The sequence below is a fragment of the Biomphalaria glabrata genome, chromosome 1 (assembly GCF_947242115.1).
Source record: "Biomphalaria glabrata chromosome 1, xgBioGlab47.1, whole genome shotgun sequence".
Taxonomy (NCBI): domain Eukaryota; kingdom Metazoa; phylum Mollusca; class Gastropoda; family Planorbidae; genus Biomphalaria; species Biomphalaria glabrata.
The window spans coordinates 26,292,157-26,318,864 of NC_074711.1; the positions used below are offsets into that span (position 1 = coordinate 26,292,157).

At 34.9% G+C, this 26,708-nt stretch overlaps 1 protein-coding gene across 1 annotated transcript in view; it reads right to left on the reverse strand.

Moving 5' to 3' along the window:
* The window catches only part of LOC106060787 (QRFP-like peptide receptor), a 138,828-nt gene extending 112,894 nt beyond the window's left edge, over positions 1-25,934 (reverse strand). The window contains exon 1 of the mRNA XM_056030202.1: positions 25,666-25,934. The gene's annotated coding sequence lies outside the window, so the exon portion shown is untranslated. The remainder of the gene's footprint in view (positions 1-25,665) is intronic.
* Between the last annotated feature and the right edge of the window lie 774 nt (positions 25,935-26,708).

The following is a 26,708-nucleotide window of genomic DNA, read 5'->3' on the forward strand; positions in this document are numbered from 1 at the left end:
AAGTGTATAATTGTGTACAAATAAGGAAACATATAGATATTTCGTTGTTCCTCTACAGTTTATAGAATTATTTTTTTTACAAACCCTCCAAAAAAAAATAAAAAATAAATAAACAAAAAAACAAAACCAAAACAAGAAATATTCTCTTCAATACTCAAAACAAAAATTCACAATATTCTGGCCCTTATCGTTTGTAGTTCTGGACATGCACTTTCCAAGCCCTTTCAACTCAATGTGAACGAAAGTTCAAAGATGTGGGCGGATTATTTATTGAACCTGGCAGCGCTGGACCTAATCATAAATAATAATAAAGTACAAACCATTTGCAATCAATCATTTGAAACTGTTCGCATCTCCACCTCAGCCCTAGTTGTAACGGATCACTTGGACTGGATGAACCAGTTGAAATAGTGTATCGACAGACAAAATGTCTGGGATTGATTTGAACTGCTGATCTCCTGGTGTTTACTTGATGACTAGTGACACTTACATTTCAGATCAAATTCAGACAGGCGTTGGATGAAGCAATATATCTAGATCACAGCCAGGACTTCGTATCCACCTAAACTACCGCACTCCTCCTTATAAAGCCTGGTTAGTATAAGCATTACGTGTGTTTTTAAAACAACCAATATGTATATATATATATATAAATTTCTCTAACGGAGAGAATGCTATATTTATAACAACATATCTAAATACTGCAAGATGTATTTCCCTTTTTTGATATTAAATAAAATTATTAATTAGCACTAAATAATGAACTAATTGGTTACTTTTTTTATTTGTTAATATTTTGGAAAGAACAAGGAATAATTGTACAAAGTTTCAACTTGATCCAAGGACGGCAAGTGGCAGAACTAAAGTATTCAAGATTTGTAACTGACAGACAGAGTGAATTGATATAAGCTTTGTAACAGACAGAGTGAATTGATATAAGATTTGTAACAGACAGACAGAGTGAATCGATATAAGATTTGTAACATAAGAAAGCATCAGTTTAATGAGAGGACATAGGCAACTTACCCAACGTGATCACACTTAACATTGAAATTAAAACAGCTGTGTTACTAAATCTCTCTCTCTATATCTATATATCTATATCTATGTCTGTCCAGGTCAATATTTGTATACAAAATAATAAACTGAAAATAAAACCCTAGCTTCTAATTAAGCTTAATCAAACTTCATCCATTCAGTACATTCTATATCACACTACGTTCATTCATATTTCTACAGAGATATTTATCTCTTTCTTTTTGACCTCTCTCTGTCTTGTGTGTTTGTATGAATTCTTTTCTGAAGTTAAAGAGTCTAAAAAAAAATTATAGTACTTCTTACAGACCATGCAATCTATGGGGCAGATGATGTCAAGGTCATCTGTTACTGTGGCATATGGTTAAAGAGAGTGCCATGTGGACAGCACATCGACCACCCGTCTTTAATTTACCCCAACTAATGTCCCGTGCCCACTACAGTTGGGTTTGAAATTGTGACCTGTTGTACAGTGTTCTAGGATCACTGTTTCTGAGCCTGATGTTAGGTTAGTTGTGACTGCCTATTACTTTTAAAGTTGATGTCTAAGTGAAATGAGATGTGGGACGTGAAAGTCTGTTATTTAGGCTGCAGAGACATAAATAGTACAATATTCAGTTTCCGTGCAAAGAGGTACATAGTCTAAGCGCTACAACCAGTGATGGTGGTTTTGGTAAGGATATAGCATCCGTAACACACTTTTAACTAAATAGTTACTCAGAAATCATTGTAAAATAAAAAGAACAAGACAAGATCACTATGTTTAACAGGCCTACTGACACAACTAAGTAAGAGCAAGACATTTTTTTTGACAACAATTAAAAACTGATGCTACAGCCGCGAGTAACTTGTACGCTTTTGAAACAAACATAATGACATCTGATTTATGTCCCATAAGCGCATTAACTTTACTTTTTAAATATTTTAAAATATTATCTAGTATCATTTCGATTTTCTAATTTTTCTATGAATTACAGATGTCCAGTCAGTGTCCATCGATGTAGTCATACTGTCTCAAACGATTGTTGATTGCATGTCAGTCGTATAAACTGTGTCTGTAGCTTGGGCGTCTCGACACATCGATTCTCCATTTTAGCATCCTGAGAAATTACTCGGGAGTTTATTTCGTCTTAAAAGTACATCTTTTTAACCGACACCAGGGAGTCTCAGCTAGACATATGGTACCCCAGAGAGTGTTCAAGTTTTTTTGTCCCAGTCTTTAAAGACTTCTCGCGTTTTTATTTTATTTTGGCTTGAAAAGCATTAACGTTTCTCAATTGAAACAAAATATACATGGTCTTATTAGTACGCAGGACCTTGGGATAATATTATATGCTTGCGTGGAGCCTAACTTAAACAGAAAATATCCAGATAAGAGCGTGGGTGGTTATCAAGTCTTAGATTATGAGAACTGCTCCCAAGGAAATCCACCATACCATATTTTACTAAGGTACATACGAAAGTGTAGGCTAGTGTCACGCAGGGCGAGGGGAGGGGGTTAACTGTAACCTTAAATAGCATGCTAAGAGCTTGAGTAGTAATTGGTATAGATAAGTAACGAGTCTTGGTTTGTAAGGAATGTTTCCAGGAAATCTATATTTCGATCTATGCCGTGTATCAGATCGTAAGTCAGAGATCATGCATATCTAATTGATGGGCCGACGCTGATAAAAATTATGTATTGCTGAGCCCCCCCCCCCCCCATTTTCAACCAGGCTGTCTACCCTTTTTTGGTTCCGTTAGTTCGGCTCCGAAATAGGAAATATTTGCATCTCTTATATTTGTTAAGCATTAACTAATCCAAAACATAAAATATCCCCCCCCCCTTTTTCCGAAAATAAATCCTGGCTACGCCGATGATTTAGGAAACAAATTTGAGTTCTTATATCTATACAATCATTATATCTATACAATCATTATATCTATACAATCATTATATCTATACAATCATTATATCTATACAATCATTATATCTATACAATCATTATATCTATACAATCATTATATCTATACAATCATTATATCTATACAATCATTATATCTATACAATCATTATATCTATACAATCATTATATCTATACAATCATTATATCTATACAATCATTATATCTATACAATCATTATATCTATACAATCATTATATCTATACAATCATTATATCTATACAATCATTATATCTATACAATCATTATATCTATACAATCATTATATCTATACAATCATTATATCTATACAATCATTATATCTATACAATCATTATATCTATACAATCATTATATCTATACAATCATTATATCTATACAATCATTATATCTATACAATCATTATATCTATACAATCATTATATCTATACAATCATTATATCTATACAATCATTATATCTATACAATCATTATATCTATACAATCATTATATCTATACAATCATTATATCTATACAATCATTATATCTATACAATCATTATATCTATACAATCATTATATCTATACAATCATTATATCTATACAATAATGTTTTCCTGGAGTCGAAAGATTATGGAAAATACTGTAGCTGGCCCTACTATTCCTACATATTTCGCTCCGCCCTACGCAAACTTTCTATATTTATGTCATAATTAAACAGTCGCTGAAACTGCCCTCATTCTGTCAAGCTTCTTCAACCGTTAGAAAAAAAAAAACCGATACGAAACCAGAAAATCGCAAAGATTTACCCCACGTACTAATACTGCAAGACGTCATTCACTCTCTTGAGTGTTCACTCTGCCAATAATCGTCGTAAAGGGAGACGAGGACGTCCATTACGTCATTAGCAGGTCGTCTGAGTTTGTCTTTAATCTTTGAGAAACATCGTTTAGTGCGGCCATTAACAAGGTCTTAATGGCTGTTTCTTTCAAAATGGGTCTGGTTGTTATATATAGGTAAATGCAAATATAGACGACAATTAGCGTTGTACTTTATTGATAGACATTTAAGTTTTCTGAAAATGTAACTTACAATATTACAATCATACTGGACAAAAATTGAAAAACAACAACTGATTTTACTCTGTTCTTCCGTCTGTCTGTCGGTCATATTTAAATATGAAAAAATAAAATCGTTATTTCAAATGTTGCACCAGACCAGTACCATTAGCCATCATGGCATATTAAATCCTAGAACACATAATATCTAGCAACATCATAAGCCATATGTTGTTACCTATTGTTTACTTTTAGCACCAAACTGCTGATAGACAACTAAACCGTTGTAGGGGTAATATATTGTTATAAACCTGGTGGTGGCACAGATGGGGGTAGTGGTGTGTGTGTAGTCAGCCGACGCAAATCGCCCAAGGCCAGCGTTAGACGAGCGGTCAACCGTGACGAGTTATGACTGTCAGCCGAGTCGAGTGTCAACAGGACAGTTCGGGAAGGATCGCCGTCGTGAACAGAGCTCAGGAGCGTAACGAGAGTTGTAGTCATCTGACCACTTAGAAACGTCGAGCGGAGTTCTGTCCGGTTCAAGAAGGCCAGTAGGGACCCTATATAAGAGCGGAGGTGTCTCAGTCAAGACGGTCGAGAAAAGGGGCTCAATACAGCAAGGTTCACGAGAGACGGTTCACGGCAGGGGTTCAGAGCCCGGTTCACTACAGTCCGGTCGACTACAGCACAGTTCAGCGGCGTGGTTCTGTACGGAGCATAACGACGGTTCAGTGCGGAGTACTGTCAAGTACAGTTGAGACGACTGGCGTCTTGATCTTGGTCTGCGATCGAGTCCGACACAACGAGCCTAGTGTGTGAAGTCAGTCCTGAACTGTTGAACCCAGTAAGCCCGGAACGAGACGGAGAGGCCAGTGCAAGAGCTGATACGGCGGAACAGTGTTATTGGAGAGATATTTGTACAGTGTACGTGTTGCCAATTGTACAGTATTGGCTGTTATTTATTCAACTATTAAAGTGTAACGTTACTTTGGAGCCCTGAGTTGTCAAGTTCTTCAAGTTGGTGGTGTAAGGTGCAGTTTGCAGAGAGCCTGGATAGTGAGATTCGTAACAATATCTTAACTAATAAAACTTTCAATAACTTGAATAACTTCCCTTTGTGAACAAAACTAAATAGAACTTTATTTATAACTAGACATATGTTACCCGCGACCCGCGGGTCTTTATTTGCGCATTACTGTCGATATAGTCACTGAGAGTGTTTTGTAAACGAAATAATAATGTAATAAGTAAAGCGAATGTGTCAATGTAAAAATAGTGTGAATGAAGCCATCAAATCAAAATAGCTAATAGGCTTAAATCCATTTTTCAAATTAAAACATTTGCTTGTAGGCCTACATATATTTGATTAAAATTTGAGATGAATAGACTTAATTTTGTATGTTCATGTGTTAGGGTATAAAGTAGATCTTGAGGTAGACATAGATCTAAATCTACACTAATCTAGAGTTAAAAATTGGCTTTTATAGAGTTCATTCTGTGCTGCGCATGCGTGAACTTTTTTTCATAAATGAATATAGGCCTATCTCAACACGGCTACGCAGCTTTAGCGAACAGCGAACGAATGTATTACAAATGCTTAAGAAAAACAAATTTGAATGTTAATTTGATTAAAATTTGAAATGAATGGACAATAATTAGTATGTCTATGTGTTAAAGCATAAAACTATCTTTGCGAAAAGAAGTTTTATCATCTTAGAGTTCAATAAGACTTTTAGACCTAGACCTAGGAATAGACTCACTGTCACTCAGTAGAGAGATGTGTTAATGTGTTTACTAATGTAGTGGATTGGATTTTGATGTATGTTAAACTTAGCTAATGATCCTTTCACGTTATTTCTCTTTCGCTACGAAAATAAAATTAGTTTTGCGAAAATGGGTTTACCCGAAGCCGATACATTCTTATCTATTAAAAACGAAAAGAGCGATAGCTTTGTTAAATGAATGGGATTATAAAGTGAACAATTAAACGAAATAATTTTTAGTACTCGATTCATGAATGAATATAGATTTAGGCCTATCTCAACTTGGCTTCGCAGCTTTTGTAAACGAATGTAGTCTCCTAAAAATAATGCTTTAGAAAACCAAATTTGAATGTTTATTTGATCAAAATATGAAATGAAAGGACTATAATTAGTATGTTCATGTGTTAAAGTATAAAACTATCTGTGCGAAGAAAAGTTTTATCATCTTAGAGTTGAATTAGAGTTTTAGATCTAGGGATGGGAATTTAAAGTAAACAATTATTCGAATTAATTTTTAGTACGCGATTCAATACGGTATTGTCTAATGAAAGAATGTTCGTCAGGAAATCTATAGTTACATATTTAAGGAGCTAATTAATGTAAATAATGCTTTTGAAACACAAAATTGAAGGTTAATTTTATTATATAATGAAATCAAAGGATCTTCTTTTGTATTTTCTTGTGTCAAAGTAAAAAACTATCTGCGCAAAGTGTATTTCTTAAAATTAGACCTAGGTCTAGATCCTTTCGATCTTTTCTCATGTCAGCATTGTAGACATGGCCTAGATCCATAAAATACTATAGCTTTAATAGAGTCGGACAACTTTATTTTTTTTTTAGGGTCTTAAGTTTGTTTTAGGGCTACGATACATACACTAAGGTCTAAGTTGGTACCCAAGAAACATTCCTGCTAAGTTTTATCATGATTGGTCAAGCGGTTTTGATGTCTATAAGTAACATACATACACCTCACATTCTACTTTATAGTATAGCTATTATAGACAAAATGAATTTGAGATCAAATGAAATAAATATAGAAGACTTTTGTAATAATATCTTTTACTACATTGCAATTCATTACAATAACACAACCTTTCAGTCTCAAGGTCTGGAGTCGTCTCCCTTAACAAAGACCAAGTGACCACAATGCCATCTATGTTGCATCATTCACAACCAATCGCTAGCCTCTCCCTACCGTCACCATACAAACAAACACACACACACACACATTCCATGACACCACTTCGACCACTTAAGCCGATGTAGATGACATGTCAACTATGTATAGTTCATGGTTTTCTTAAGAAGCAATACTTTTACTTCAGTATACAGTGAAACGAACTATTTTATAACCATTCCTTTCGATGACAAACTAACCTTCTAATGCAACACAAGATCTACATACTCACAACACAAGATCTACATACTCACTCTCTACATTATGTTGAAATTCTTTTAATTGACGATTGTTAAGAACTTTAGCCACAATGACGCTGATCATCTTAATGACCAATGCCATGACTTTGCAAGTTTCTTCGGGGAAACGTCTCAGCTAGTAGCGCTTCCTATTGAACTAAATGGTAGGAATTATCTTGTGATTAATTTTGTCTTTTAAAGTAGCGACATAACCATTTCTTGCAATCTTCTCAATTCTCGCTTGATCTGTTGAAATCAATGCAATATTTTTCGAATACAATTTGATTCTTTTTCAAAGCTTTCAGTTACAACATTTGATATGTATCTACTTTACGTGTGGCCCTATAGCCCAATAAACATTGCTCTTCAGAGCCAATGATGGAGATAATATCATGCAAGAATCGCGTTCACGTCCCTCCCGCCGTTGTCGCCACGGTCGCCAAATGGTAAGACAATACATTCTTTTTAAATACTGTCCCTATGTACGTATGCTGCCTTGTTTTTCGAATTAATTCAATAGTGTTTAGGCGCGTAGCTAGGCAACGGAAATAATGATATTCATTCTTTTTACTTTTCTGTATTTTTTGTTTCAAACAAGCTTTCTCGTCTCTTACAAAGCAATGCACTAAATGTTTTTGCCGTATAGCCACAGCCAAGGAGTCAAAGAGCGTAGGTTTGCTATATATTGCGACGTCTGTGGAGATTAAATCTGTAGGATTATAATAGAGATAATTGTGCACAAATTCAGCTTCATCCGAGATTAGGTGTGGGAGAAATAACGTGTACACATTTTTTTTTTACCAGACATACAGACGAGTGGGTTGATGCAAGCTTTGTACATAGAAACACATGAACGATTGTAACTTAAATGTATTAATCTATTACAGTAACTAACTAGGTGGACACAACGGGTCGGATGCTCTAAGCCAACTTTAAGGTTAACTCAGGCTAGAGTTGTCTACCTCTGAATGCATCGCATTGATACTGAGGAACTAAACCAGACGAATCTCTTGCCATGGGCCAGCAGAATGAGATGCGAGGCAATGACTGGAGAGATATGTGAATAATTCCATGCACAGTCTCCACGATAAGGCACACAACGTATTCCCAATGTAAAGGCTAGATTTAAGAGAGCGTACATCTGGCTTGAAAGAAACAACGGGGAAAAAAATAAATATTTAAAGGTTGTTTTTTTTTATAAGAAAGTCATTTAGAAAAAAAAATTACAATAGTTTTTTAAAATAATATTTTAATGAAGACCTTTATTAAACCCAACAAATGTTTGTCGCGTGTTTTTTATTATCGCATTATCATCGTACAGTGTACAGTGATGTTGACATGGAACACATATCTAATTCCTTTACAAAAATTATTTTTTTGAATAGCTTTTATATCAATCCACTTTCATAGCGCTATGTTCCAATCTCAATCATTGACTAGTAATGGGAGGGGGTATCTGGGAGAAGGTTTTCTGTGCTGCCGTTAGGCGCTTAGTAAATACAACTCTATTCAGGTCGGGAGTCGAACTCAAGCCCATTGGATAAGTAGTCAATCGGTTAAAGCCTCTCGCATTCCTCAATTAATTACACCCAGTAGGTAATTGTCCATTAATATCAATAAATTAATATCAATAAATTAATATCAATAAATTAAAGGTTCATAAAGCTGTAAAGAAACGGAAAGTTCTTATTGCCGTGTTGACCAGCTACACGTATAATGAAGATTTGACTTTTTTTTTTCACACTGTCCGTCCTATGATAGGATCAACTTCTACCCGCAACTGACGTTTGTGTCTGTCTCGTTATTCAGTCAGGCTAAACAAAAGTCACTATCCAAGTGTTTTACTTGAAAGATGAAAGACGCCACTCCCTTAAATTTAAAGCAATACCTCCAGCTTATTTTGTTGTATCCTCCATGACGAGACCCTCAATAGTCTACAGACTGGACAAATCTTCTGAGTCTAAGTAGATGTAACGAGAAGAAATAGCTACTTCCGGTCAACTGATATGAAGGAATTTCAACATAACCCTTCGGCGACTCAATAATAGACAAAGAGTTCTATTTGATTCTATTTCCCTCCAGCTAGAATTAGGAAAGCTAATACACTACATTAAAAAGTGAAATGAGTTCTTTTGTATGAATCACGGAGCCAGACAATTAGCCAATTAGAGTGGCGTCAGAAAAATCCCAAACCTACAAATCTCAGTCTTTGGCGGGATTCGAAATCGCGTCCAAACGGTTGCTTGGCTTTACCAGCCAGCCACCACTTCGCCATTCAATATTTATATAATCCACGCTATTTATGTTTTTCTCGTTTATCTCACAACACAATACAAAGTAATCAGTAGCTGGTAGGTGAAAATATTTACTGAATGACCAGAGTCCAGATTTTAAAATGTAAAACAAAATTAAATGAATAGAACAAATATTGTGTTCCACCTACTGTCTCTATTGACTCCTCTGATGGTGAGTTAAATTTGTAGATCATTTCTGTAAATAAAAGCTCAAATTTTTTTAACGTAGGCGTTTCATACATACACACACACACACACACACGCAATACTAATCAGTTAAATTTGTAATTCTTTCAATCTGTAAACTTGGCAGTATTATGTCCACGTCTAAAAGGGAAGTAACAATGCTAAGCATTTGTTTGTCATAGAGCTTACAAAGTCAATTAGTTCTTATTTCCCCTGCAGCCTTTCCCTGCCTCCATTTGAAATTGGAATGACTTCTTTAATGTTGTGTGAAATGACCTTCTGAATTGAGGCGCTGGAAGCGTCTCGTCTGCCCACCTTTACATTTCCAGAGTAAAATGGCATGAATTCTCAAGTTTTTGGCCAGAGAGTCTAAAATGATAAGTTTACTGTTTAGTTGTATAGCAGTAGCCTTATGTGGCGTGAAACTCAACCTAGTAGGTAGAAGGTTAAAAACAAATATTAGAAAGTTGACTCCACATTAGACAACGAAAGAGCGTATAAACTGTGCTATTGTAAGATACAACTGGCTGAACTTTTTCTAGAGATAGTTGACAGTTCAATGACATTTTGTCACGTATATTGACTAATTGAGACAGAAAACTTTATTCGCTAAATAGAGATAAACAAGGAGATGGGATTTTGGAAGTTAAGAGACTGATAAGAGACGCGACACTTATAGAAAAGTAAAGCGCTTGGCTTCCGAACAGACGTGCCGAGCTCGAATCCTGGTGAAGACAGGGATTTTTAAATGTCGGTATCTTTGGGCGTCTCTGAGTCCACCCAGCTCTGATGGATACCTGACATTTGTTGGGGAAAAGTAAATAAGGTTTGTCGTTGTAATGGCCACATGACACTCTCGTGAACCGTGGGCCACAGAAACAGATGACCTTTACATCAACTGCCCTAAAGGTCTGAAAAGTGGCACTTTACTTTACTACATTAGGAGATGAAATGACTGACAGAGTTTATTTATTACCTATCTTATTACTTTTTTGTGGCACAATTAAGATAAATGATTTGACATAATTTCTATATATCTCCCTGGTAACACAGGCGTTAACCGACAAACGGCAGCACATATTCTGGGGAAAGTGGAGCTAATGGATTTCAAAGATTTAAAATAACGGATGGCTACGAAATTTCGGTCAATGAGATATTTTTTTGACATTCAGAACTCATTGAGATTTTCAACATTCAGAACTCAATGAGATCTCAACATTCAGAATCTCAATGAGATTTCAACATTCAGAACTCATTGAGATTTTCAATATTCAGAACTCAATGAGATTTCAACATTCAGAACTCAATGAGATTTCAACATTCAGAACTCAATGAGATTTCAACATTCAGAACTCATTGAGATTTTCAACATTCAGAACTCATTGAGATTTTCAACATTCAGAACTCATTGAGATTTTAAACATTCAGAACTCAATGAGATTTCAACATTCATAATCTCAATGAGATTTCAACATTCAGAACTCAATGAGATTTCAACATTCAGAATTCAATGAGATTTTCAACATTCAGAACTCATTGAGATTTCAACATTCAGAACTCAATGAGAGTTCAACATTCAGAACTCAATGAGATTTCAACATTCAGAACTCATTGATATTTTCAACATTCAGAACTCATTGAGATTTTCAACATTCAGAACTCAATGAGATTTCAACATTCAGAATTCCAATGAGATTTCAACATTCAGAATTCCAATGAGATTTCAACATTCAGAACTCATTGAGATTCTGATCGTGAAATTGTGTAACACAAAGTCTGTTAACATTGGATTGTATACATCAATTTTCGTTATCATTTGCTTGTCTCTACATCGGTTGATACCGTTTTTGTATTTAATGTCTACACAGAATTACGCGGAGTCTGTCTAGATAAATCTAGTATAGACTTTGCTCTGATCTCACTGGGAATAGCTCAAATCGAATCTGCTCATTTCCTAATGAAATTAGAGCATGTTTGCCTGAACAAAGCAGGAAAAGACTTCGTTGAGTTTATCTCTAATTAACATGCACGAGTATGAATACATGTAGGTCGTAATTATTTTTGTATTAAAGGACCGTCTGTAACTTATAAGACGTTCTCTAAAATAATTTCAAAGTAAAGAATATAGCCCGAACTGCTGATACGTTAGGAATTTCGAAATTATCCAATTGAAAAACAATTTCATGTACATGTCAGATGTTGTGAAGGTATGTACTTTTGAGATCAGATTGAGATAGGTGACGTGTATAAAAACTGTCAAGTCAAGGGGCTGACTTCTTTTTCCAGGTTTAAAGTTTTGCCCATGAAGAATTTGCAACTGTAAAAGTAAATAACGGAAATAAGAAAGTAACGAAAATAAAGAGAATTACAAACTAGAGACTTAGAGCTAAAAGTACGTGTTTTTATTTTTGACGAAGTTTGGACTTGGTTTATAAACGACGTCAAGATTGGACTTGGTCTATAAACGACGTCAAGATTGGACTTGGTCTATTAACGACGTCAAGATTGGACTTGGTCTATAAACGACGTCAAGATTGGACTTGGTCTATTAACGACGTCAAGATTGGACTTGGTCTATAAACGACGTCAAGATTGGACTTGGTCTATAAACGACGTCAAGATTGGACTTGGTCTATTAACGACGTCAAGATTGGACTTGGTTTATAAACGACGTCAAGATTGGACTTGGTTTATAAACGACGTCAAGATTGGACTTGGTCTATAAACGACGTCAAGATTAGACTTGGTTTATAAACGACGTCAAGATTCGACTTGGTCTATAAACGACGTCAAGATTGGACTTGGTCTATTAACGACGTCAAGATTGGACTTGGTTTATAAACGACGTCAAGATTGGACTTGGTTTATAAACGACGTCAAGATTGGACTTGGTCTATTAACGACGTCAAGATTGGACTTGGTCTATAAACGACGTCAAGATTGGACTTGGTCTATAAACGACGTCAAGATTGGACTTGGTCTATTAACGACGTCAAGATTGGACTTGGTTTATAAACGACGTCAAGATTGGACTTGGTTTATAAACGACGTCAAGATTCGACTACTTCCATTAGTCATGAGGTGAAATCAAATGTTATATTTCTGACAATAGTCTCTACTATAATTAGAGTGTTGTGACTAAATGGTTGTGAAAGTTGGGCACTGAACGCTGAGGCTGAAAGAAGAATCCAAGTCTTTGAGAGTCAATGCTACAGAAAAATGCTGGGTGTCAGATACCAGGAAAAGAAAACAAATGAGTTTGTACTTTTACAAGTCAACACACAAGATTGGACTTGGTTTATAAACGACGTCAAGATTGGACTTGGTTTATAAACGACGTCAAGATTGGACTTGGTTTATAAACGACGTCAAGATTGGACTTGGTTTATAAACGACGTCAAGATTGGACTTGGTTTATAAACGACGTCAAGATTGGACTTGGTTTATAAACGACGTCAAGATTGGACTTGGTTTATAAACGACGTCAAGATTTGACTTGGTTTATAAACGACGTCAAGATTTGACTTGGCTTGGTTTATAAACGACGTCAAAATTTGACTTGGTTTATAAACGACGTCAAGATTCGACTACTTCCATTAGTCATGAGGTGAAATCAAATGTTATATTTCTTACAATAGTCTCTACTATAATTAGAGTGTTGTGACTATTTGTTTGTGAAAGTTGGACACTGAACGCTGAGGCTGAAAGAAGAATCCAAGTCTTTGAGAGTAGATGAACAGAAAAATGCTGGGTGTCAGATACCAGGAAAAGAAAACAAATGAGTTTGTACTTTTACAAGTCAACACACGATCAGGCAAAAGAGACGGATTCTTAATACTGTGAAGAGACGAAAGCGAGGCTGCTTCTGTCCTATTGTAATACACTCTCAAAAGTCATTCTGGAAAGTACAGTGGAGGGAGTACAAAGATAGGCCGACCACAGAACAGCTGGCTGGGTAACGTCAAACACTGGTCCAATGTATACAGTACGCAATCGATAGTTCCTACACTATGTAATCGACAGTTACTATAGTGTGTAATCGACTTTCATTTTAGTGTGCATGACAAACACAATAAGTACAGACTTTTTAAGACGTGCGTTTATTAATTAATTTGACACATCGACCGCTACTGAATGACATAAGAACAAAGACTCATTAACGAAAAATGTCTCAACTGCAGCGGAAAAATGAACCAAGGCGATTGATTGGACATGAATTGTATATACCACACTGTTGTGTTTCATTAGTTGTACCACACTGTTGTGTTTCATTAGTTATACCACACTGTTGTGTCTCATTAGTTGTACCACATTGTTGTGTTTCATTAGTTATACCACATTGTTGTGTTTCATTAGTTATACCACATTGTTGTGTTTCATTAGTTGTACCACATTGTTGTGTTTCATTAGTTGTACCACAATGTTGTGTTTCATTAGTTATACCACACTGTTGTGTTTCATTAGTTATACCACATTGTTGTGTTTCACTAGTTAAACCACATTGTTGTGATTCATTAGTTATACCACATTGTTGTGTTTCACTAGTTATACCACATTGTTGTGTTTCATTAGTTATACCACATTGTTGTGTTTCATTAGTTATACCACACTGTTGTGTTTCATTAGTTATACCACATTGTTGTGTTTCATTAGATATACAACACTGTTGTGTTTCATTAGATATACCACACTGTTGTGTTTCATTAGTTATACCACATTGTTGTGTTTCATTAGATATACCACACTGTTGTGTTTCATTAGTTATACCACACTGTTGTGTTACATTAGTTATACCACATTGTTGTGTTTCACTAGTTATACCACACTGTTGTGTTTCATTACTTCTCTGTCGTCGTGTCTTCTATAACTCCTGTCACCCTATCCTCTAGTGTTATGCCCCTCAGACACAACTGGGTGTATCCAAGAACACTTTGACCAATTATAAGAAACTTGTTCTATTTCAAGCCTGAAGAAACAAAGTCTGGACGTGAAGCAATGAGCACTGTGGACTGAGACTTGGTTAGAAATCAGTTGTGAGATCAGCCTGTCTCGACAGAGCTAGTCTCTAGAAACACCAAACGGTAATGTATCAATGACAGATTATGATCATGTCAAAAAGTCATTAGCTGAAATTAAGCGCTTTATCAGGTGTCAGAAATGATTAAGCAGGTCCAAAATAAAATTACTTAAGATGTACTTCATACAACTTAACAATTTTTACTTTCAAAACGACAAGCCATTTTCTCTTGAATTTATTCATTGAAAAAATGTTCAATAAAGTCTAAGATCTATATACACATGTTCAATAAAGTCTAAGATCTATATACAAATGTTCAAAAAGTCTAAGATCTATATACAAATGTTCATAGCGACATTGTTTTATTTAGAAAACACTCAATTTCTCTTTAAGCATGCAAACTCGCATTGTAGACAGCTTCTAAATAGAAAATGATATTATCTTCTTATTTTCTATTTTGTTTAAAGTATTAAAAAAAAGCTTTATGAGCTCGTGTGTTTGACTGTACTACTAAGTGTAAATGCTAAATCTGTACCAAGACGTAGAACTGAGGAGCCAAAGAAAGTCTGAACAGTTATCATGTTTACAAAGCTTATATAGGATAAAATAATTTTTTTTTGTTAATGTAATAATTAGTATGACAGAAGTTATGTAACTTAGCAATACGTTTGTATAAAATATATTTTTTGACATCTCTCTTACTAAACAGCCTAAGGTGTTTGTTACTATTAATAGTGAATAGTTGTAAAAATGGTGTATTTTTATGAAAAAAATGCTTGCATGATCTAAAATATCATTATGTCGGATTTTCAATATCTTTTCTGGTTTACGCGATCTAAACAGGACGGACGGACTGGCGGACAGACAGACAAACCACACAAAACAAATAGCGTTTTTTTTTCCTTTCGCGGGCGCTAAAAATGACTATTAGAAAAGGTTTGATAAAAAACTGAAAAAAAAAACAACTTTCTATTGGCTAAACAGATTCTCTTTGAAATTCAAAAATGTTGTAAAACGTAAACATTGACCACTTCTGAAATATTAGCCTTACAAAATGTGTCCAAGTCTGTCTAAAGTTAATTTTGTAGCACTCCACCAGGAGTCTGAAGTTTTGAAGTTCTCACATTGTGGCGAGCCACTCTTTGTTCGGTTCAATGAACAGGTCTCTATATGTTTACTTTAGGAAATCGTTGACAAGAGAAGAGTCTCTCAGTGTGACAACTTCATGAAATATTTACAGGCCACAAAGTTTGTATTTAAGAAACGTTTAATGTACACGCCTAATAGATTCTGACAGACGTGACAATGTCAGGGTTACTGTGTCAAGAAAAGATGGCTCAATTGAGTATTGGAATTCAAAAGTTTTGTTTTTTTTACCGGTAGCATTAGTATAAAGCAAAGGCGCACCTTAAGAAAACCGAATACTCTAATGGTATATTTCGTACAGCATAAAATTCATTAAATACTATTAGTTATTATTAAATGTTATAATTATAACCGTTTAATGATATATAAAGATAGACTCAATATGAGCTGGGAAGATTTGGTCAAATGGCGAACTGCCAGAGAGATGACCAAACTCGAAACTGGAGGAACAAGAATGTACACAATTATGTGGGGGTTAACAAATGTCACTGCCCCCTCGAGAGTTGGACTATTTGATCCAACCTTGAGTTTGTTTGATCCAACCCTGAGTTTGTTTAACAACACTTCGGAGACGCGTCTCGGATTAAATCAGATTGATGCCTTTAGCAAAATGACAGTTTGGTGCGGTCCTCTCTTTCTATGATGAACTGGTTTCCGCTTTTAGTCGTTTGACTTAGGCCTGAGTGGAGTTAAGAAATAGCTTTTAGGCTTTTAAGCTGATTAATGGGTACATCTTTATGGGGCTCACATATGTTTCAGATAAAAATGTTTTTTTTTAATGTGCTAAAAGATACTCCCTTCTGTTATTTAAAGCATGTAGTATCTAGTCTCAATTCAATCCTATTAGACTTAGCATCTTTCAATGTACATTGTAATAAAACATTGTCATCGAATCTGAAGATTTAAAATTCACACAGCATTTCATTGGACTACGCAAACCTATTTTCGACCGCCATGTTTTGAGTAACTGATGCAGACAAAGTTGAGTCCGCCCTATGATCTATTTAAATTCACTATTCGCGAATGCGCTTGTCTTAGGGAATGGCTTCTCTGTGGATCGCAAATGTGTGACCCGCAACCATTGTTACTGTTCTCCTGCTGTGTCAGAGAGGTCATTTGCAGCCAGATGTTTTCTTTCATGCCATCAGGACAAACTGACGCATGAGTTCTTCTTCATCTTCGTTCTCTTTTGACATGTCTGTGGGTTCAAATCAGTAATCCAATATCTAAGATGAACTGCGCAGTGGTTTCCAGATCAGGTAGTTCTCCGTATAGTTTTTGTTCTATAGGAGTGTTTTGGGGCCAGAGTCTTAATCATGAGTTGATCTTTATAGTTCTTGCAAGTTAACAGACATAGGTGAAATGCCTAGAGCATAAGCATTTCTCCTATCTTTATTTGATCTTTATCAAATATTTTACTGATTCTAATTTTGTCTAAATCTAAAATGACATCAAAAACTATGAAAAAAAAAGAGTGGGAGATAGGAATGCTCAAGGTCAGGTATACATTGGGATTTATTTCAGTTCTATTAATGTGGACTTATTCTTTGTTATTTGAATTGTGCCTTTGTATTGAAGAATTATGAATGCATGTACACTCATCAAATGAAGTGTATACTATAAAGTTATTTCATAAAATAAGATATTCTTAATTGAAACAGTGTATACTTTTCAAACGGAAATTTATGTTAGAGTATTAGTGTCTTGAGATTAGTCTATATCAGAGGTTCTCAAACCTTTTTGACACATGGACTACTTTTTATAGCTAAAACGTGCATACAGACCCCATTATTTTATCATCTCAAATGATCCTCCAGCCTAGCGTGATTACTTTTTGACATAATAGACACATAGGCAATGGAGAAAGGATTGAAGCCTTATTTCAAATAATCAACACTGGGCTATCTAGATTTCTTTCCGGATTGGGCCATGTTTCACGAAGACACAATTAATATATTTAAATACGATGTTAACATTTATACATTTAAAAATTCATACGAATATCAGGTTTGAAATTCAAATGATTAACTAAGGTACAAATCTTATGTGTATATGAGTTAATTCCATTACTAGGAAATGTAAAGACTAGACCTGCTTTAATGAGATGCACTACCGTAGACTACCATTTACATCTTGTAGACGCCCAATTCATTGTTCACCCTCGTAGAGTCCTTGGAAGTCGTCGTATACCCCTAGGGGTCTATAGTGACCACTTTGGGAATTAATGAAATAATCATTCTGGAACATTTTGCGTTAAGTCTTATGTGTACACTATTAGATTGGACAAACTAGAATTTTCTAGACCTTATCTCTAATTAGATCCGCAATCATAGACTACTGTCTTTAAATTTGTCCTAGTGTGGATCTATATCATAAAGGATTTTTGTTTGAGGAAGGAGCGGAAGGGAATTAGTTTGGGGAAAAATATTCTTTTGTTTTAATAAAACCTTTCACCGATTAATTATTATGAGCAAAGTAATCTATCTTACAAAAAGTCATCATCCTCGTAAAGGAAGAATTTGTCGTTTTCAAATGTGTTTTTACAAAGCGTATGTTAACTCACTTCATCTGTCAGTCTGTCACTATGTCAGGACATCTGTCTGTCTGTCACTATGTCAGGACATCTGTCAGTCTGTCACTAAGTCAGGACATCTGTCTGTCACTATGACAGGACATCTGTCTGTCTGTCACTATGTCAGGACATCTGTCTGTCTGTCACTATGTCAGGACATCTGTCAGTCTGTCACTATGTCAGGACATCTGTCTGTCTGTCACTATGTCAGGACATCTGTCAGTCTGTCACTATGTCAGGACATCTGTCAGTCCATCACTATGTCAGGAAATCTGTCAGTCTGTCACTATGTCAGGACATCTGTCTGTCTGTCACTATGTCAGGACATCTGTCAGTCTGTCACTATGTCAGGACATCTGTCTGTCTGTCACTATGTCAGGACATCTGTCAGTCTGTCACTATGTCAGGACATCTGTCAGTCTGTCACTATGTCAGGACATCTGTCTGTCTGTCACTATGTCAGGACATCTGTCTGTCTGTCACTATGTCAGGACATCTGTCAGTCTGTCACTATGTCAGGACATCTGTCAGTCTGTCACTATGTCAGGACATCTGTCTGTCTGTCACTATGTCAGGACATCTGCCTGTCTGTCACTATGACAGGACATCTGTCTGTCTGTCACTATGTCAGGACATCTGCCTGTCTGTCACTATGACATGTTTCTTTTGCACTTTTTTGTTTCTCCAACGCCCCATTCAAAGGTTAAGCTGAAACTTCCTAAAATTATTCACTGTCGATGATAACACATGAATCAAGAAATAAAATCAACTAATTAATTAATTAATCAGTGGTAATTAATTAAATATTTTAAATTTAGAAAAAAGAAAATAAATCAAGCAGTATTAAGATAAATGACAGTAATTGAGTGGTTCTTTCCATAATATTATAAATATATACATATAAAAAATAAATAATATTTTGCTTGTTTATATTTCTACTTAGTAATTTATTCCAACGGAGACCTCTAAACACGAACTAAACACTGCTGGATTCATTAAAGAACTAAAGTGGAAAAAACAAAACAACTAAGGATACTTCAACAAAATGAGTGAGGTCTTTGTGGTCTGTTTAGCTGTGAGATATACAAAATTGCTAAAATCAATATTTCTGTCGTCACAAGTTTGTCATTATTTATTCTTGATAAAATGTTGAGTGTATGTGTGTGTGAGTGCCTCTGTGTGCGTGTTTATATTGTATCTACTGCCAAAGTAAATGGAATCTTGGACTTCATCGATTAGTCATCCACTCAGTTCAGTATGGAAACCAGTACCTTACAAAAACTTTTCTTTCTGCTATTGACTCGGTGGTCAAATATCTTTAATGGCTTTCTTTCTGATACCCTACGTCATAACATGTAAATCCAGCTGATATTTTAAGTTATAATATAAGTAACAAGACTACAGAAGCGACTCCAGAAGTGGTCTACACAGGCGGGCAAAAAGGCAGGCTTCAATAATTTTTTTTTTGGTCCGGCAGGGTTACAGTTATGCATGCTTGTTGTATTTTCTATACAGTCGTTCACCCCTGCTGCAGTAAATTTGTTTTCAATGCTTTTAGCACGAATTTCTGAATCTAACAACTAGTAGAGCCCTGCGTCCAGAGAAGGCTCAGACTCGTTGCCGAAATAATGACTTTGTTAGGCCGGCTAATGGCACGCTTCTATTCCATTGTTAATGTGTTCCTATTCATGTGTCTTCAATGTAATGATTGTTATGAAGTTATGGTTCAGTCGATGTCTTGGCTAACATTAAATGATCATTTGATTATTGGTTGGTAAAGTTCTCATTCAAGGCCTATGAGGGGGCCCTTTGTCAAGTGTCTAAAGGGGTCTCCTGTTGTGTAAGGTCATATGACTTAATAGCACCAAACTGTTGGTAGACAATCAAACCGCCATAGTAAATTCTTTGTGAACAGAACAAACTATAACCTATAGTACCATATAGATAAATGTCAATTTGAGGTGAAACAAATAAATGAAGTAGATTTTAGTCATACTACAAAATTTCTAACTCCATTATACTCTCTACAAAAACACGCCTTTTCACACTGTCCATTGGAACAAAAAAAAAAAAAATTACATAAATTGCATAAACAAAATTCATAAAAATCGTCTCCCTTACCTAATACATCCTACCCTGTTTTTTTTTGTTTATACTTAATAATAAATGGTTTATACCAGTGATGCCCAGCCTAATTCGACCTGCGGGCCATTTTTATTTCCGACACTCGTGTCGCGGGCCACATGAACAAAAAGTAGGCCTACAAAACGATATTGACCTGAAACCCGTAGATCCTATGCTTCATTAATTAATGGGATATTTGAAATGTATCTTTTTTCCCCGCGTCAGAAGATGGCTTCATTCCTGTACGTAAAATATCAGCAAGATTGGGCTTCATTTCTGTGCTTAGCATATGAGCAACATTGTAGCTAGCTTTACAACCGAGTCATTTTCCTGTCTCTTTTTGGTAAATATTTCCATCAATCCTCCAATTTCTAGGTTTAGTTTAACAATCTTTTATTCGCGGCTCAAACCAAGAATGCCGTCATAATTGTTTCATAATGTCGTTTATATGTTGTTGTTTTTTTAAATAGCCACACTTTCTCTATAAAACAAATATGTTGGCTTATTATCATGTTACACAAAAAAGTAAAGAACCGAGTCACTTTTCCTGGTAGAAAACGTACATTCTACACTCAGATACCTATTTCATAAACGCACAAATGTTAAATGTTATGGAACTTATCATCAGGAGAAAAATTGAGGGCCCTAAGCCCCTAACGTAAGTAAAGATACATTTTTAAAATTCAATTTTTGTTTTTGGAAAAAGGAGGGATTTTCTACACTTTTTGGCGGGCCGGATGTACTCACTTTGCGGGCCGGATCTGGCCCGCGGGTCGTACTTTGGGAATCACTGGTTTATACAATATTGTAAATGATTAAGAAAAAAAAAGTCTTAGGTATTTAATTACACAAAAACGTTTTGTTTTCAGAATATAAAAGTAGCCGTTGCATTCTAATATACATAGACAATGTGACTAGGGGAGAGTTATATTGTTTTTAAAGTTAAAAGTATATACTGAGTAAATAGGAAAGTATTACATTGTAGGACAATAATATCTATTAAGATAGGTTAAATTAAATTTGATTTTTACAAAGTTATATCAACTTTGTGTTTGTCTGTCTGTCTAACTAGAAATTAGATCGTCACTTGAAAGTTTGAAACTAACAATAGATAGCTATCAAGCCTTCCATTTTCATAAGCACTTCACTGGCACAGTGGATAGTGTATTGACTTGAAGAGACTTGAACTGTCGAGTTCGAATTCAATTTGTACTTTTGTTTTCACTAAAAATCATTTAAAAAAATCTATCGCTTGTACCTTCACAAAGATACTCCTTTCTTCCCCCCCCCCCCATTTCCGAACTGATCCAGACAAGTGATGAAATCATAGCGTATAGAGAAAACTAAAAGCATGAAATTGTGTTAAACAAAAACAATCGGTAAAAAAAGTTTTAATCTTACAGATTTATTATTGTTAGTTCAGATCGATTAGAAATTTAACTACTGATCTAAACTAATTGATACAATTACACTTAATATAAGCTTGGCTTTTTTTTTTATTTTGTATCTTTATTTTTCTTCTTGTTTATATCTAATTTTTTTTTTAAATAGTTTTTCTTTCTTTGTATCTTTATTCCACTTACCGGATATCCTGCCTAAAGAGGATGGCACTTATCTAAATTACGCAACAACTTTGCTAAGAAAAAAACAATGGGAGGCTTGCACCAAACTGAACTTGACTAGCTGAAGATAGACGCAAATTGAAATAATGACCCCCTGTGGCACAACGGGAAAACCAAGTCACCGCTTCTGTCACGTGATAGTTTCTCGCCCTAAAATGTCGGAGTTTGTAGTTGTACGGCTTCTGCCTACTCAAAGAGTCTAAATCTCGATATCTCTGTGTCGGTCTAATTAGCTGACAAGGCGAGACCAGAGAGAGAAAGACATTGACCAGTTCGTGGACTCAGATACGGACAGCCGCACGCAAAAGCCGATTGCGCCAAACAATTAGGGTGTGGGTCTTTATTTTTATAGAACAACTAGACAGAAATTACCCGCTGCCCGCGGGTCGTAACTTGCGTATTGCTGATATAATCACTGATATAATGCATTAGAAAAAAATAAAGTAAATAATAATGTTATAAGTAAATGAATAAATAAAATATTATGAATGGAGCTAAAAATAGCTAATTGACCTGAATTCAATTTTTTATGAAAACATTGGCGAACGAATGTAGATCCATGTAAAAATGCTTTAGAAAAACAAATTTGAATGATAATTTGATAAAGATATGAAATGAATGGACTAAAATTAATGTGTTTATGTGTTTAATTATAAAACTATCTTTGCGAAGAGACGTTCTATAATCTTTGAGTTGAATTAGAGTTTTAGACCTAAGAATAGGGAGATGTGTAACATTTCGTGTAATGTCTAATGAAAGAATGTACGTTAGGAATTCTAAATTCACAGATATAAGGAACGAATTTATGTAAAAATGCTTTTAAAACACAAATTTGAAGCTTAATTTTATTAAATAATGAAATCTATTGACTACATTTTGTATTTTAATGTGTCAAAGTAAAAAATTATCTGCGCAATGTGTAGTTATTAAAATTAGATCTAGATCCTTTCGATCTTGTCATGTAAACATAGTAAACACTTTTCATGTAAAAATAGTAAACATAGCCTAGATAGATGAAGTTATAATGCTTTTAAAAAGTTGGTCAACTTACTTTTTTTTTGAGGGTCTTAAGTTTGTTTTAGGGCTACAATAAATACACTACGGTCTAAGTTAGTACCCAAGGAACATTTCTGCCAAGTTGTATCAAGATTGCTCAAACGGTTTTGATTTCTATTCGACACATACATACATACGCCTTACTTTCTACTTTATAATTTGACCAAAAAAAAAACAAAAAAAAAACAAAGCTTATAATAAGCGTACTTATATAAATTATATTGGATCAGTCATGTTATTAAATTTGTAATAAATCTAGACTAACAATAAAAAAAACATTTATAAAAATAAAAAAAGGGGCCATGACCTGAATTTGAACTCATGGCTTAAGCCATCTCAGGCTTCTGAAGACAACAATGTAACCACTCCCTAGGCCCCTAGTGGAGAACTTATGAACTTGGAAGATTTTATATTTAGCTATTGTTTCAATAGTCTCGAACTTTTGTTCCTGCTGTGTTGAGGCTATGACGACCTATAAAGTGGGGGGGGGGGCTAGTTCAGCATATACCACCACTTCAGTCATTTACAATCTCGTCCCTTTGTTCGAGATACCAAACAAAATAATTTATTACCAATAGTTAATTAACAAATCGGTAAATTTTTGTATTGATTCATGTCTTGTCAGGTAAAAGAAATAATTGTGCAAAATTACAGATTGATCCGCGATTGGGTGCGGGGAGAAATAACGTGTACAAACGTTTTACCAAACAGATAGACAGACAGAGAGCGCTGATATAAGCTTTGTTAAAATATACATAAATATATTGTCTGTCTGTTAATTATTTTGTTTGTCATCAAATAAGGGAAAAAAAGCAACTTATTGAGAGATGTGACTGTATATGCGGAATTTTTTTCCCTAACTACATTTTGTAAATATTTATTCTCCCACTTCCCAATCTGGAATCAAGTTAAAACTATACATAATTATTCATAGTCAATGACAATATATAGATTCATAGTTAAAAAAAAAAACAATAGCTAATTAATGAATTTTTTTATTTTAATAGAACAAGGGAGCTTATTATTGCAGTATTAACATATATGCCAATGATTTAGCGATTTTATATTTTGTGATTTTATATACGTTTTTTATTTTTTTTTATCCGTATCTAAATCACACAACTCCATATTTCACTAGATGGTGCTTCTGTAGATATTGATAACTTGATCACTAGGGCTATATATCGAATTAAAGCCTGCTGTTCAATAGTAATCAAATAAATGGTCATCAAGTATTATTTTCACTTTGTTAACTTCACAATGCCTCTTATTCTAGTCATGAAGTTTCAATCACAATGTAATTATTAGTTTTGAACTTTGATGGCCGAATTAATTAATCTATTATTCAACCTGCTGTAGTGTATATATCTTTCCAATAACAAGGATAACGAAATGTTTATTTAGCTGCAATATCATACCATATGATTCATTCTTTCTTTTTTAAATGTTTTTCTTTAGACTTCTCTCCAACAGGTGTTCCAAATGTGAGGAAGGTAATAGAGGTTATGTAATGCAAGCGGAATGTTGGGCAGCAACAGTGATACTGTTCTACAACGTCCAATATTATGGGATAGAAAGTGAGACAAATGACCCACATTTTTGGCAAGAAATTATGCAGATATATATATTACTTTTAATCTGCCACCGATAGTTCAATTGCTAAAGTTTGTTGATAAAAAGAAAAATATAATCGATGAAGAATTGATCAGTCAGCCATGCTGTATACCTTCACATCATATTTAGTCTATTCTAATTGGCACAGATTGTGGAACATTTCATTTTGGACATCATAATTTCCAATCCAATGCTTTACCAATGCAAAAACTGTTTTCTTAGTCTAGTGAACCTTGACGCCAGTTTATTTCAGATGTATTTGTTGTTACCATGACATTCTCATCGAACAGCTTTCAAGACGTGAGGCTCTAGTGTGACGTATTCGCCATTATCTTATAAATGGGATGCATGGAATTGTTAATGAATCATTAATCTATGCAAAAACATCACGTTATGTCTTTAATACGTATTTCATGTTTTACTATATGTCACAGTTTTGTCTATGTCTGTTTTACGCAGTCTTTGGTTTTCAATAATTCTATGGTGGCTTTTCTACATTTTTTGAAACTCACGTATTGATGTAAACTTAATAAGATCAGAAAAAACAATTGTCTGCAAGAGGTGTCAAACTCACGTATTGATGTAAAGTTAATAACATGAGAAAAAACAATTGTCTGCAAGAGGTGTCAAACTCACAAAAAAAATGCTTTACAACCTAACGAGTTAAAAAATATCATAAGTGTATTCGAGGTGTAATATAGAAACATAGTAGAAATAGTCATGTCATGGTTACATTGAATTAAAAAAATATAAGAACGAGACAATCGAATTAAATGTTATCAATGATAGCTTATACATTTATACATGAACTAAGCATAAAAGTAATATAAGAAGGATCAACACATTTGCACATACAGTTACCTTATGTTATGTCAGTACAGAGTTAGATCCCATTGACTGCTGAATGGAGCGTGAGTACAGAGTAATCCGTGGTTAATGAGAGTACTCACTTGCTTAGCAGTGTCAACACAATGCCCTTTTGTCTCCCTTACCTTGGACCCACACACACACACACAGATAGATGGTCCAAGTCCTGTATTTAGGTGAATCCAAACTGAACTGTTATTTCAAACAATACCGCCGCCTTGCTCTCCCCTTCTTTAGCCACCCGACAAACTCGCCTCTGGGCCCTGCCCATGTGATCTGAGTTGTGCAGGGCAAACAGGGACGAGGGGAGATGAATGGGTAGAAATAGCAAGGAGAGAGAAATGGTGTAAAGGCCGGTAATCGAATAGTTCTTTAGGAGGGTCCTGCCTTGGAGGGGAGAGAGACACAGAAACAGAATAAAGTCTGAGAGATCAAATAGTTCTGGACAATTTCACGCACACCAAATGTAGCTACGTTTGTAATTGACATATTCTAAATATAGTCAGCAGAATTTCCGCCAAGTGCATTGCATTTTGATTGGATGTAAAGTTGGTTATTTTCAGTTCCTACTTAAAGATGATGAACAATGTTTTGATCTTTGACCTTCGATTAAGTGTAAACATTTGTGTCTTAATCTGGACGTGTTTATTTTGTATAGGATAATGTCATGTCATTGTATCCTGGTTGAAAGATGTTATGGCGCCACATTTTGTGTGTGTGTATGTGTGTTTGTGTGCAAGCGTGCGATATTAAATTACTTAGAAGCAAAAAAAAAATAAATAGATTCAGATCCAATCCATGTATTTTTAATTGCTATGAAATTTCCAACTAATTATTATTACGAGTAAAATAATTCATAGATAAAGAGAACTGGATAATTCGTGGAAGCTACATTGCGCAATTCTCATTCTGGGCATGTTTTCAATAAACATTGTAGGGGAGGAGTACATGAGAGTGAGGTGAGAGAGTGAGGTGAGAGAGTGAGGTGAGAGAGTGAGGTGAGAGAGTGAGTTGAGAGAGTGAGGTGAGAGAGTGAG